This window comes from Saccopteryx bilineata, chromosome 3 (genome assembly GCF_036850765.1).
Source record: "Saccopteryx bilineata isolate mSacBil1 chromosome 3, mSacBil1_pri_phased_curated, whole genome shotgun sequence".
Taxonomy (NCBI): domain Eukaryota; kingdom Metazoa; phylum Chordata; class Mammalia; order Chiroptera; family Emballonuridae; genus Saccopteryx; species Saccopteryx bilineata.
The window spans coordinates 186,794,513-186,808,700 of NC_089492.1; the positions used below are offsets into that span (position 1 = coordinate 186,794,513).

The 14,188-nt window shown below is 36.5% G+C and overlaps 1 protein-coding gene across 1 annotated transcript in view; it reads left to right on the forward strand.

Annotated features, from left to right (window-relative positions):
* ELOVL2 (ELOVL fatty acid elongase 2) overlaps positions 1-14,188 on the forward strand; it is an 88,668-nt gene that overhangs the window by 61,700 nt on the left and 12,780 nt on the right. The gene's annotated exons all lie outside the window — the stretch shown is intronic.

Sequence of the window (14,188 nt, forward strand, 5' to 3'; positions counted from 1 at the left end):
TTTCACTGTATTTTTTTTCTTTTATCCTTTTTTCTTTTCTCTTACACTATTTCTCTCATATGACCATCATTTACAAACAAATTATCTTATTCTAGACCTAAATTTTTTCCTTGTGGCATTTTGTGGATTCTTACCTCATTTTTGGCCTCTTTGTTACTCCCCTTGAAACCAGACCCTCCATTCTACGTATTTTGGTTCCACTTAGCACAATAGAATTTTTAGTTCTTCATTGCATTTTATCCAAAAAAAAAAAATTTTATCAACTCTAATTAGTGTTATTAACAATACCACTATCAAATGCCATTAAAGAAAAAGAAATCAAATATCATGGATACAAAAGACAGTGATGTAGTTCAGATAGATAAAGAAAAATCTATAGAAAAAAATTTCAATAGCTTAGAAACCTTGGAGTTAAATGACAGAGAATTTAAAATTGAAGTCCTAAAAATACTCAGGGATATACAAGAAAGCACAGAAAGGCAATTTAGGGAGCTCAAAAAGACAATTCAATGAACAGAAAGAATACTTCACCAAGGAAATTGAAACTATGTAAACAAATCAAACGGATGAAAAACTCGATTCATGAACTGAAAAACGAGGTAACAAGCTTAGCCAATAGAACAGGTCAGATAGAGGAGAGAATTAGTGACATAGAAGACAGGCAACCAGAGGTACTACAGAGAGAAGAGGAGAGAGACTCAAAATTTTTTTAAAAATGAGATAACCCTACAAGAGTTGTCTGACTCCATCAGAAAGAGCAACATAAGAATAATGGGTATATCAAAAGGAAAATGGAATGGAGACCAATTTCAAACAAATAATAGATGAGAACTTCTGAAGCCTGTGGAAAGAACTAAAGCTTCAAATTCAAGAAACAAACAGAACACTGAGTTATCTTAACCCTGACCTACTGCAAGGAATATCATAATGAAATTGGCACAAACCAATGACAAAGAAAAAATTCTCAAGGCTGCTAGGGAAAAGAAGAATAAAACATATAAATGAAGGCCCATTACATTATCAACAGATTTCTAAGCAGAAACTCTACAAGCTAGAAGAGAGTGGACCCCAATATTTAAAGTTCTAAAAAAGAGGAACTTCCAGCCAAGGATACTATACCCGTCAAAGCTATCCTTCAAATACAAAGGAGAAATAAAAACATTCACAGATACAGAAAAGATTTATACATTTATTCAGGAAATAATAAAGGGGGTTTTCCGACCAGACATAAAAAAACAAAACTACAAGTAAAAACTCCATCAAGATTGCAATAAAAACAAGATTAATTTGTGACAAAGAAACAAAGGAGGGGAGAGGACAAAAATTAACAGTAGCAAAGGAGGATGGAGTGCAGAAGCACTCATGAGATAATGTACTACAATGAACATATGTATGCTTTCCATTACTTAATGGCAACCACCCTGAAAAAAACTAACTCAGAAGTACATGGCTTGAAAAAAGAAGTAACAAAAAAATGCATGGATTACAACCAAACAAAAACAAATGATAGAAAAATAAAAGAGAAGAACCAAACAAGATATAAAACTATCAGAAAGCAATATATAAAATGGCAATAGGAAACCCTCAAGTGTCAATAATTAAACTAAATATAAGTGGATTGAACTCACCAATAAAAAGACGCAGAGTAACAGAATGGATTAAAAAAGAAAATCCAACTGTATGCTGCCTATAAGAAACAGATGTAAGCTACAAGATAAAAACAAATTCAAAGTGAAAGGTTGGAAAAGAATACTCCAAGCAAATAACATCCAAAAAAAAGCAGGTGTTGCAATACTCATATCTAACAATGCTGACTACAAGACAGCAAAGGTAATCAGAGACAAAAATGGTCATTTCATAATGATAAAGGAGACACTGAATCAAGAAGACATAACACTTCTAAATATATATGCACCAAATCAAGGAGCACCAAAATATGTAAGACAGATACTGATTGACCTGAAAACAAAAACCGACAAAAATACAGTCCTACTTACAAACCTCAATACATCGCTAACGGCTCTAGATCGTTCATCCAAACAGAAAATCAATAAAGAAATATTGGCCTTAAATGAAACACTAGAACAATTGGATATGATAGACATCTACAGGACATTTCATCCCAAAGTGCCAGAGTATACATTTTTCTCTAGTGTACATGGAATATTCTCAAGAATCAACCAAATGTTGGGCCACAAAAATATCATCAACAAATTCAGAAAGATTGAAATTATACCAAGCATATTTTCTGATCATAAAGCCTTGAAACTAGAATTCAACAGCAAAAAAATGAGGTAAACAAACCCACAAAAATGTGGAAACTAAACAATATACTTTTAAAAAATGAGTGGGTCAAAGAAGAAATAAGCGCAGAGATCAAAAGATACATACAGGCAAACGAAAATAACAATACAACATATCAGACTCTCTGGAATGCATCAAAAGCAGTAATAAGAGGGAAGTTCATATCACTATAGGCCTATATGAACAAACAAGAGAGAGCCCAAGTAAACCACTTAAGGTCACATTTTAAGGAAGTAGAAAAAGAAGAACAAAGCAACCCAAAACCAGCAGAAGAAAGGAAATAATAAAAATCAGAGCAGAAATAAATAAAATAGAGAACAGTAAACTATAGAAAAATTATTAAAACATGGAGCTGGTTAAATTGACAAACCCTTGGCAAGACTCACAAAGGAAAAAAGAGAAACAACTCATGGAAACAAAATCCAAAATGAAAGAGGAGAAATCACCACAGATACCATAGAGATACAAAGAATTATTGTAGAATACTATGAAAAACTATATGACACTAAATTTAACAATATAGAAGAAATGGATAAATTCCTAGAACAATACAATCTTCCTAGACTGAGTCATGAAGAAGCAGAAAGCCTAAACAGACCCATAGGCAGGGAGAAAATAAAAACAAGTATCAAAAACCTCCCCCAAAATAAAAATCCAGGGCCAGACAGCTATACTAGCGAATTCCATCAAACATTCAAAGAAGACTTGGTTCCTATTCTATTCAAAGTCTTCCAAAAAATTGAAGAAGCAATACTTCCAAACACATTTTATGAGGCCAACATAACACTCATACCAAAACCTGGCAAGGATGGCACAAAAAAAAGAAAACTACAGACCAATATCTCTAATGAATACAGATGCTAAAATACTAAACAAAATACTAGCAAATCGAATACAACAACACATTAAAAAAATAATTCACCATGATCAAGTGGGATTCATCCCAGAATCACAAGGATGGTTCAACATATGTAAATCGGTTAACGTAATACACGATATCAACAAAACAAAGAACAGAAACCATATGATCTTATAAATAGATGCAGAAAAGGCATTCGACAAAATACAACATCATTTTATGTCTAAAACACTCAACAAAATGGGTATAGAAGGAAAATATCTCAACATAATAAAGGCCATCTATGATAAACCATCAGCTAACATCATATTAAATGGCATAAAACTGAGGACTTTTTCCCTAAAATCAGGATCAAGATAAGATTGTTCACTCTCGAGCCTGACCTGTGGTGGTGCAGTGGATAAAGCGTTGACCTGGAAATGCTGTGGTCGCCGGTTCAAAACCCTGGGCTTGCCTGGTCAAGGCATATATGGGAGTTGATGCTTCCAGCTCCTCCCCCCTTCTCCCTCTCTGTCTCTCTCTCTCTCTCTCCTCTCTAAAAATGAATAAATAAAATAAAAAAAAATTAAAAAAAAAAAAGATTGTCCACTCTCTCCACTCTTATTCAATGTAGTGCTGGAAGTTCTAGCCATAGCAATCAGACAAGAAAAAGAAAGAAAAGGCATTCATATTGGGAAAGAAGTGACAAAGGTTTCACTTTTTGCAGATGATATGATCTTGTACATCGAAAACCCCAAAGACTTCACAAAAAGACTACTAGAAACAATAAATCAATACAGTAAGTTTGCAGGATACAAAATTAATATACAAAAGTCTTATTGACTTCCTATATGCCAGGGGTCGGGAACCTTTTTGGCTGATAGAGCCAAGAACACCATATATTTTAAAATGTAATTCCGTGAGAGTCATACAATATGTTTAACATTAAATACAAGTAAATGTGTGCATTTTAAGACCAACACTTTTAAAGTACAATAAGTCTCTGAATTTTTTTAATAATGTTGTTACACTGTTGCTAACCAATGATGAATAAAGTACTTCTTACCATTAATGCGACTTCTGGTGCTGCATGGTTTTGCTGATGGCTTTGTAGTCAGGTTAATATGTGGTGAGGTTAAGCTTCATGCAGGCGTTGAGACTTCCATCCGTTAAATGTGATCGTAGGTTGGTCTTAACGTTCTTTAGATGTGAGAAAGACTGCTCACATGCATACATAGAGCCATACATTGTCAGTGCAGCAATACTCACATGCTGCAGTGTGTGGTATGTGACGGGAAGCACATTCCAAGTTTTGACAATCAGCTGGTCTGTGGCTTGAAGTTTTTTCATTTCTCCCCATTTTTGTTTGCTCGCCAACTCTGCTTGCTGTTGTGCAAGTCTTTCCAAATCTTCATTCAGTGACTTGAACTTATTCACCCACATGCCTGAGGCCTTCAGGTCAGCAGCTTATAGCTCACATTTTCTGTTGGAGACACTGGGGATGTAACTCCGGTTGGCACTGTCCACTGCACATTCATGTGGATGGGTGATGAACTTAAAAAGATGAGTGTGCTCACGAAATTCTCCAAAGCGCGCTTTGAATGGCTGCAGGAGATTACATGTGAAGCCTGCTAGCTGCTGGAGATCAAGATGTTGGGTCACTTGCTGTACATGCATCTTTAAACTCTCCCAGTTTTTCAAAGTGTAGTAAATGACCTGTTTCAATGTCAGCAATGAAGAGTTCCAGCTTTTCAAATGCAAACACTGCTTGTTGAAGGGATAAGACTGTATTTCCAACGCCTTGCATTTTCATATTGAGCTGGTTCAGATGTTCAGTCATGTCCATGAGATAGGAGAATTTCAGGAGCCAGTCAGTGTTAGCTAACTCAGGATGCTCAACGTTTTTCATTTCAAGAAAAGTCCGGATTTTGCTCATACAAGCTGCGAAACAGCTGAGCACCTTCTCTCTTGACAACCAACGCACATTGCTGTATATAAGCCAACCAGGATAATTATTCCCAACTTCATCCAGCAATGTTTTAAACTGGCTATCATTTAAAGCTCGGGCAACAATGAAGTTGACCACCCGAATGACCAGTGACATCACCTCACCAAGCTGCTCGCCACACATCTGAGCACAAAGCGCCTCCTATTGTAGGATGCAGTGAAAACTTAGGATGAGTCTCTTTTCATGTTCACGAAGAAGCGCTACGAATCCTATGTTTTATCCCACCATGCACAGAGCACCATCATTACACACCGAGATAAGTTTATCCATCGGTAGACTTTTTTTCTTTATCAAACTCAGTGAAAGACTTGAATAAATCCTCCCCTCTTATTGTATCTTTCATAGGCAAAACAGCAAGATTTTCCTCATGTAGTGTGTCACCGACAGCATAACTTGCAGTCACGCTGAACTGGGATAAATGGCTTACATCTGTTGACTCATCCAAAGCGAGAGAAAAGAATGGTGCTGCATTTATATCCTTCACTTATGTTGCCTCAATTTGATTTGCCATCATGATGGTACCATCGTGAACAGTTCTTGCCGACAGAGGCATGTCTTTTATTCATTTGATTATCTTGTCTTTATCCGAAAAGTCATCAAAAAGTTCATTGGCAACATCAAGCATGAATGTTTTGGCATACTCCCCATCTGTGAATGGCTTTCCGTTTCTCACAATTGCTAAAGCACCAGCAAAGCTAGCCGAATTCCAGTCACCTTGTTGGGTCCAAACACGGAGTTACTGCTGAGTAGCTTGCACTCTGCACAGAGGCTTTCCACATGCTTTCTTCCTGCTGTCCCCCGCTGGATATTTCAATGCAAATGTAGTATAGTGTGGTCGAAGTGCCGCTTTATATTTGACCGTTTCATTGATGCAATTTTATCATTGCATATTAGACACACTGCAGGACCTGCTCTCTCCCAAAGGCGAATTTCTCTGTCCATTCCTGCTGAAAAGTATGATACTCCTCATCTTTTTTTCTTTTAGCCCTCTTCTTCATCAAAAGGATTTCTGCAACTAGCTAGCTGACTACTTGATTAAAAGGAGAGAAGTTTACTACTTCCTGACCTCACAACGACCCATGTATGTTACTAATTATCCAATAAAAATTTGGTGTTGTCCCGGAGGACAGGTGTGATTGGCTCTAGCCACCCACAACCATGCACATGAGCTGTAAGAAATAAATAGATTGTAATACATGAGAATGTTTTATATTTTTAACATTGTTTTATTAACGATTTGTCTGCAAGCCTGATGCAGCCATCAAAAGATCCACATCTGGCTCGCGAGCCATAGGTTCCCGACACTTGCTATATGCCAACAATGAAACATCATAAAACGAGCTTAAGAAAACAATCGCTTTCATGGTTGCAACAACATCAAAAAAAATACCTAGGAATAAACATAACAAAGAATGTAAAGGACCTATATAATGAAAACTATGAAGCATTGTTAAGGGAAATTGAAAAAGATACAATGAGATGGAAAAATATTCCTAATTCTTGCATAGGAAGTGTAAATATAGTCAAAATGACCATATTACCCAAAGCAATATACAAATTTAATGCAATTCCCATCAAAATTCCAATGTCACTTTTTAAAGAAGTAGAACAAAAAATCATCATGTTTATATGGAACTATAAACAACCCCAGCTAGCCAGAGCAATCCTAAGGAAAAAGAATGAAGCTGGAGGCATTACAATATCTGACTTCAAATTATATATATTATAGAGCCACGATAATCAAAACAGCATGGTATTAGCAAAAAGAAACAGACACTCAGATCAATGGAACAGAATAGAAAGCCCAGAAATAAAACCACATGTATATGGTCAAATAATTTTTGATAAAGGGGCCAACAACACACAATGGAGAAAAGAAAGTCTCTTCAACAAATGGTGCTGGGAAAACTGGAAAACCACATGCAAAAGAATGAAACTTGACTACAGTTTGTCCTCCTGTACTAAAATTAATTCAAAATGGATCAAAGACCTAAATATAAGACCTGAAACAATAAATTACATAGAAGAAAACATAGGTACTAAACTCATGGACCTTGGTTACAAAAAGCACTTTATGAATTTGACTCCAGAGGCAAGGGAAGTGAAGGCAAATGTAAATGAATGGGACTACATCAGACTTAAGAAGCTTTTGCACAGAAAAAGAAACTGACAACAAAACAAACAGACAGCCAACTAAATGGGACATATTTTCAAACAACAGCACAGGTAAGGGCCTAATATCAAAAATATACAAAGAACTCATAAAATTCAACAACAAACAAGCAAACAATCCAATTAAAAAATGGGAAGAGGACATGAACAGACACTTCTCCCAGGAAGAAATACAAACGACCAACAGATATATGAAAAGATACTCATCTTCATTAGCTATTAGAGAAATGCAAATCAAAACAACAGTGAGATACCACCTCACACCTGTTAGATGAGCTATTATCAACAAGACAGGCAATAACAAGTGTTGGAGAGACTGTGGAGAAAAACGAACCCTCTCCCACTGTTGGTGGGAATGTAAAGTAGTACAACCATTATTGAAGAAAGTATGGTGGTTCCTCAAAAAGTTAAAAATAGAACTACCATATGACCCAGCAATCCCTCTACTGGGTATATACCCCCATAACTCAAAAACACTAGTACGTAAAGACATATGCAGCCCCATGTTCATTGCAGCATTGTTCACAGTGGCCAAGACATGGAAACAACCAGAAAGCCTTTCAATAGAAGATTGGATAAAGAAGATGTGGTACGGGCCCTGGCCGGTTGGCTCAGCGGTAGAGCGTCGGCCTAGCATGCGGAGGACCCGGGTTCGATTCCCGGCCAGGGCACACAGGAGAAGCGCCCATTTGCTTCTCCACCCCTCCGCTGCGCTTTTCTCTCTGTCTCTCTCTTCCCCTCCCGCAGCCGAGGCTCCATTGGAGCAAAGATGGCCCGGGCGCTGGGGATAGCTCTGTGGCCTCTGCCTCAGGCGCTAGAGTGGCTCTGGTCGCAACATGGCGATGCCCAGGAGGGGCAGAGCATCACCCCCTGGTGGGCAGAGCATCGCCCCTGGTGGGCGTGCCGGGTGGATCCCGGTCGGGCGCATGCGGGAGTCTGTCTGACTGTCTCTCCCTGTTTCCAGCTTCAGAAAAATGAAAAAAAAAAGAGATGTGGTACATATGTACTATGGAATACCTCTCAGCCATAAGAAATGATGACATCGGATCATTTACAACAACATAGATGGACCTTGATAACATTATACTGAGTGAAATAAGTAAATCAGAAAAAACTAAGAACTATATAATTCCATACATAGGTGAGACGTAAAAATGAGAGTCAGGCACATTGTCAAGAGTGTGGTGGTTACTGGGAGTGGGGAGGGGGAAGGAGGTGGCTAGGGGAGAAGAGAGGTGCAAAGAAACCATATAGAAGGTGACGGAAGACTATATGACTTCAGGTGATGGGTATGCAATATAATCAAATGTCAAAATAACCTGGAGATGTTTTCTCTGTACTTATGTACCCTGGTTGATTAATGTCACCCCATTAAAATTAATAAAAAAAATCCTCAAGGCAGCAAGGGAAAAGAAGAATAAAACATAAAGGAAGGCCCATTAGGCTATCCTCAGATTTCTCAGCAGAAACTCTATAAGCCAGAAGAGAGTGGATCCCAATATTTAAAGTACTGAGAGGAACTTTCATCCAAGAATACTATATCCATCAAAGCGATCCTTCAGATACAAAGGGGAAATGAAAACATTCACAGGTATAGAAAAGATGAGGGAATTTGTCACCAGAAAACCCCCACTTCAGGAAATACTAAAGGAGAGTTTCTGACCAGATACAAAGAACAAAACAAAATGAAATTACTAGTAAAAGCTCCAACAAAATCACAATAAAAACAAGATTAATCCGTGACAAAAACAAAAAAGGGAAGAGGTCAAAGATTAACAGTAGCAAAGGAGGATGGAGTGCAAAAGCACTCATGAGATAATGTACTACAATGAATATGATATATATCCTTTAATTACCTAATGGTTTCAACCACTGAAAAAACCACTACAGAAATACATGGCTTAAAAAAAGGAGAAATGAGGAAAGAAGTATCGATTATAACCAAACAAAAAACAAATGACAGAAAAACAAAAGAGAATAACCAAACAAGATGCGGAGTTATCAGAAAGCAATATATAAAATAGCAGTAGGAAACCCTCAAGTGTCAATAATTACATTAAATGTAAATGAATTGAACTCACCAATAAAAAGCCACGAAGTGCCTAACTGGGCGGTGGCGCAGTGGATAGAGCATCAGACTGGGATGCGGAACACTCAGGTTCGAGACCCCAAGGTTGCCAGCTTGAGTGAGGGCTCATCTGTTTTGAGCAAAAGCTCACCAGCTTGAGCCCAAGGTCGCTGGCTCGAGCAAGGGGTTACTCGATCTGCTGAAGGCCTGCGGTCAAGGCACGTTATGAGAAGGCAATCAATGAACAATTAAGGTGTTGCAATGCGCAACGAAAAACTACTGATTGATGCTTCTCATCTCTCTTCATTCCTGTCTGTCTGTCCCTGTCTATCCCTCTCTCTGACTCTCTCTCTGTCTCTGTAGAAAATAAAAAAGTCACGAAGTAGCAGAGTGGATCAAAAAATAAAATCTAACTGTATGCTATCTTCAAGAAACACATCTAAGCTACAAGGATTCTCCAAGCAAATAACATCAAAAGAAAAGCAGATGTAGCCATACTCATATCTAAAAATGCTGACTACTAGACAGCAAAGGTAATCAGAGACAAAAACAGTCATTTTATAATGATAAAGGGGACATTGAATCGAGAAGACATAACACTTCTAAATATACATGCAACAAACCAATGAGACCAAAGTATATAAGACATCTATTAACTGATCTGAAAATAAAAACCGACAAAAATACAATCATACTTGGAGATTTCAATACACCGCTAATGGCTCTAGATCAGTGGTTCTCAACCTGTGGGTCCCAACCCCGGCGGGGTCGCCTAAAGCCATTGGAAAATACATATACATATCAGGTATTTACATTCCGAATCATAACTGTAGCAAAATTACAGTTATGAAGTAGCCACCAAAATTATTTTTTGGTTTGGGGTCACCGCAACATGAGGAACTGTATTGCGGGGTCACAGCATTAGAAAGGTTGAGAACCACTGCTCTAGATTGTTCATCCAAACAGAAAATCAATAAAGAAATATGGGCCTTGAACGAAACACTAGAACAATTGGATATGATAGACATCTACAGCACATTTCATCGCAAAATGCCAGAGTATACATTTTTCTCCAGTGTACATGGAACATTCTTAAGAATTGACCATATGTTGGGCCACAAAACTAACATCAGCAAATTCAGAAAGATTGAAATTATACCAAGCATATTCTCTGAATGTAAAGCTTTGAAACTAGAATTAAACTGCAAAAAAGAAGTAAATAAATGCACAAAAATATGGATATTAAACAATATACAGGTGCTTCTAAATAATGAGTGAATCAAAGAAGAAATAAAAGCAGAGATCAAAAGATACATATAGACAAACAAAAATTACAATACGACATATCAGAATCTCTGGAATGCAGCAAAAGCAGTAATAAGGGGAAGTTCATATCACTATAGGCCTATATGAACAAACAAGAGAGAGCCCAAGGAAACAACTTAACATCGCATCTTAAGGAACTAGAAAAAGAAGAACAAAGGCAACCCAAAACCAGCAGAAGAAAGGAAATAATAAAAATTAGAGCAGAAATAAATGAAATAAGTCTACGGCCATACCACCCTGAACGCGCCCGATCTCGTCTGATCTCGGAAGCTAAGCAGGGTCGGGCCTGGTTAGTACTTGGATGGGAGATACTGCCAGGCAGTTTGAAGAAATAAATGAAATAGAAAAAAATCAGTAAAAAGGAGCCAGTTCTTTGAAAAGATCAGCAAAATTGACAAACCCTTGCCAAGACTTACTAATGAAAAAAGAGAAAGGACTCATATAAACAAAATCCAAAATGAAAGAGGAGAAACCACCACAGATATCATAGATATACAAAGAATTATCATAGAATACTATGAAAAACTATATGCCACCAAATTCATCAATCTAGAAATGGATAAATTTTTAGAACAATACAATCTTCCTAGACTGAGTCATGAAGAAGTAGAAAGCCTAAACAAACCCATAAGCAGGAAGGAAATAGAAACAAGTATCAAAAACCTCCCCAAAAAATAAAGTCCAGGGTCAGATGGCTATACTCATGAATTCTATCAAACATTCAAAGAACACTTGGTTCCTATTCTACTCAAAGTCTTCCAAAAAATTGAAGAAGAAGCAATACTTCCAAACACATTTTATGAGGCCAACATAACCCTTATACCAAAATGTGGCAAGGACAAAACTACAGACCAATATCTCTAATGAAAAAAAAAACAAAAAACTACAGACCAGTATCTCTAATGAATACAAGTGCTAAAATCCTAAACAAAGTACTAGCAAATGGAATACAGCAACACATTAAAAATATAATTCATCACGATCAAGTGGGATTCATCCTGGAATCACAAGAATGATTCAACTTACGTAAAACAGTTAATGTAATACACCATATCAACAAAACAAAGAACAAAAACCATATGATTCTATCAATAGATGCAGAAAAAGCGTTCTATAAAATACATCATTTTATGTTTGAAACACTCAACAAAATGGATATAGAAGGAAAATATCTCAACATAATAAAGGCCATTTATGACAAACCATCAGCTAACATATTAAATGGCAAAAAACTGAGGACTTTTTCTCTAAAATCAGGAACAAGACAAGATTGCCCACTCTCTCTCCACTCTTATTCAACATGTGCTAGAAATTCTAACCAGAGCAATCAGACAAGAGAAAGAAATAAAAGGCATTCTTATTGGGAAAGAGAAGTAAAGGTTTCACTTGTTGCAGATGATATAATCCTGTACATCGAAAACCCCAAAGACTTCACAAAAAAACTATTAGAAACAATAATCCAATACAGTAAGGTCGCAGGATACAAAATTAATTTACAAAAGTCTGTTGCCTTCCTATATGCAAACAATGAAACATCAGAAAACAAATTTAAAAAAAATAGTCCCTTTTAAGCTTGCAACAAAAAAAATAATATGCCTAGGAATAAACATAACAAAGAATGTAAAGGAGCTATATAATGAAAACTACAAAGCATTGTTAAGAGAAATCGAAAAAGATTCAATGAAATGGAAAAAATATTTCTTGTTCTTGGATAGGAAGAATAAATATAGTCAAAATGACCATATTACCCAAAGCAATATACAAATTTAATGCAATTCCCATCAAAATTCCAATGTCGTTTTTTAAAGAAATGGAACAAAAAATCATCATGTTTATATGGAACTATAAAAAACCCCAAATAGCCAAAATAATCCTAAGAAAAAAGAACAAAGCTTTTTACAATTACAATACCTGGCTTCAAATTATATTATAGAGCCACGGTAATCAAAACAGCATGGTATTGGCAGAAAAACAGACACTCAGACCAATGGAACAGAATAGAGAGCCCAGAAATAAAACCACATATATGTGGTCAAATCTTCTTTGATAAAGGAGCCAAAAACACACAATGGAGAAAAGAAAGCCTCTTCAATAAATGATGATGGGAAAACTGGAGAGCCACATGCAAAAGAATGAAACTCGACTACAGTTTGTCCCCTTGTACCAAAATTAATTCAAAATGGATCAAAGACCTAAATATAAGACCTGAAACAATTACATAGAAGAAAACATAGGTACTAAACCCATAGACCTTGGCCATAAAGAGCATTTTATGAATTTGACTCCAAAGGCAAGGGAAGTGAAGGCAAAGGTAAATGAATGGGACTATATTAGACTAAGAAGCTTTTGCACAGCAAAAGAAACTGACAACAAAACAAACAGCCAACTAAATGGGAGATGATATTTTAAAACAACAACACAGATAAGTTCCTAATATCTAAAATATACAAAGAACTCACAAAACTCAACAACAAACAAGCAAACAATCCAATTAAAAAATGGGAAGAGGACATGAACAGACACTTCTCCCAAGAAGAAATACAAATGGCCAAGAGATATATGAAAAGATGTTCATCTTCATTAGTTATTAGAGAAGCGCACATCAAAACCGCAATGAGATACCACCTCACACCTGTTAGATTAGCTATTATCAACAAGACAGGCAATAACTAGTGTTGGAGAGACTGTGGAGAAAAAGGAACCCTCATCCACTGTTGTTGGGAATGTAAAGTAGTACAGCCATTATGGAAGAAAGTATGATGGTTCCTCAAAAAATTAAGAATAGAACTACCATATGATCCAGCAATCCCTCTACTGGGTAAAACCAAAAAGCCCTTCAATAGATGACTGGATAAAGATGATGTGGTACATATATACTATGGACTAATCTACCATAAGAAATGATGACATAGGATCATTTACAACAACATGGATGGAACTTGATAACATTATACTGAGTGAAATAAGTAAATCAGAAAAAACTAAGAACTGTATGATTCCATACATAGGTGGGACACAAAATTGAGACTCATGAACATGGATAAGAATGTGGTGGTTACCCTGGGGAGGGGATGAAAGGAGAGGGAAGGGGTGGGAAGAGCGGAGGGGCATAAAGAAAACCAAATAGAAGGTGATGGAGAATAATTTGGTGATGGGTATACAACATAATCAAATGTCAAAATGATCTGGAGATGTTTTCTCTGAATCTTATGTACTCTAGTTGATCAATGTCACCACGATAAAATTTTTTTAAAATGCTAACTGGAGTAGATTGGAACATACTAAATTTATTTTAAAAAGCATGAGTTTAAAATGATACTAAAGAACCTTCATTGTTCTGAAGGTTGCTAAAACAACAATTCATTGTAGAAAATAAAGTTAAAGGGAAATGAACATTTTCTTGCCTTTCCTATGTGACTCTCCAAACAAAGAGGAAGAGTTCTCTATAGAATAAAAAAAAAAGGCATAAGTA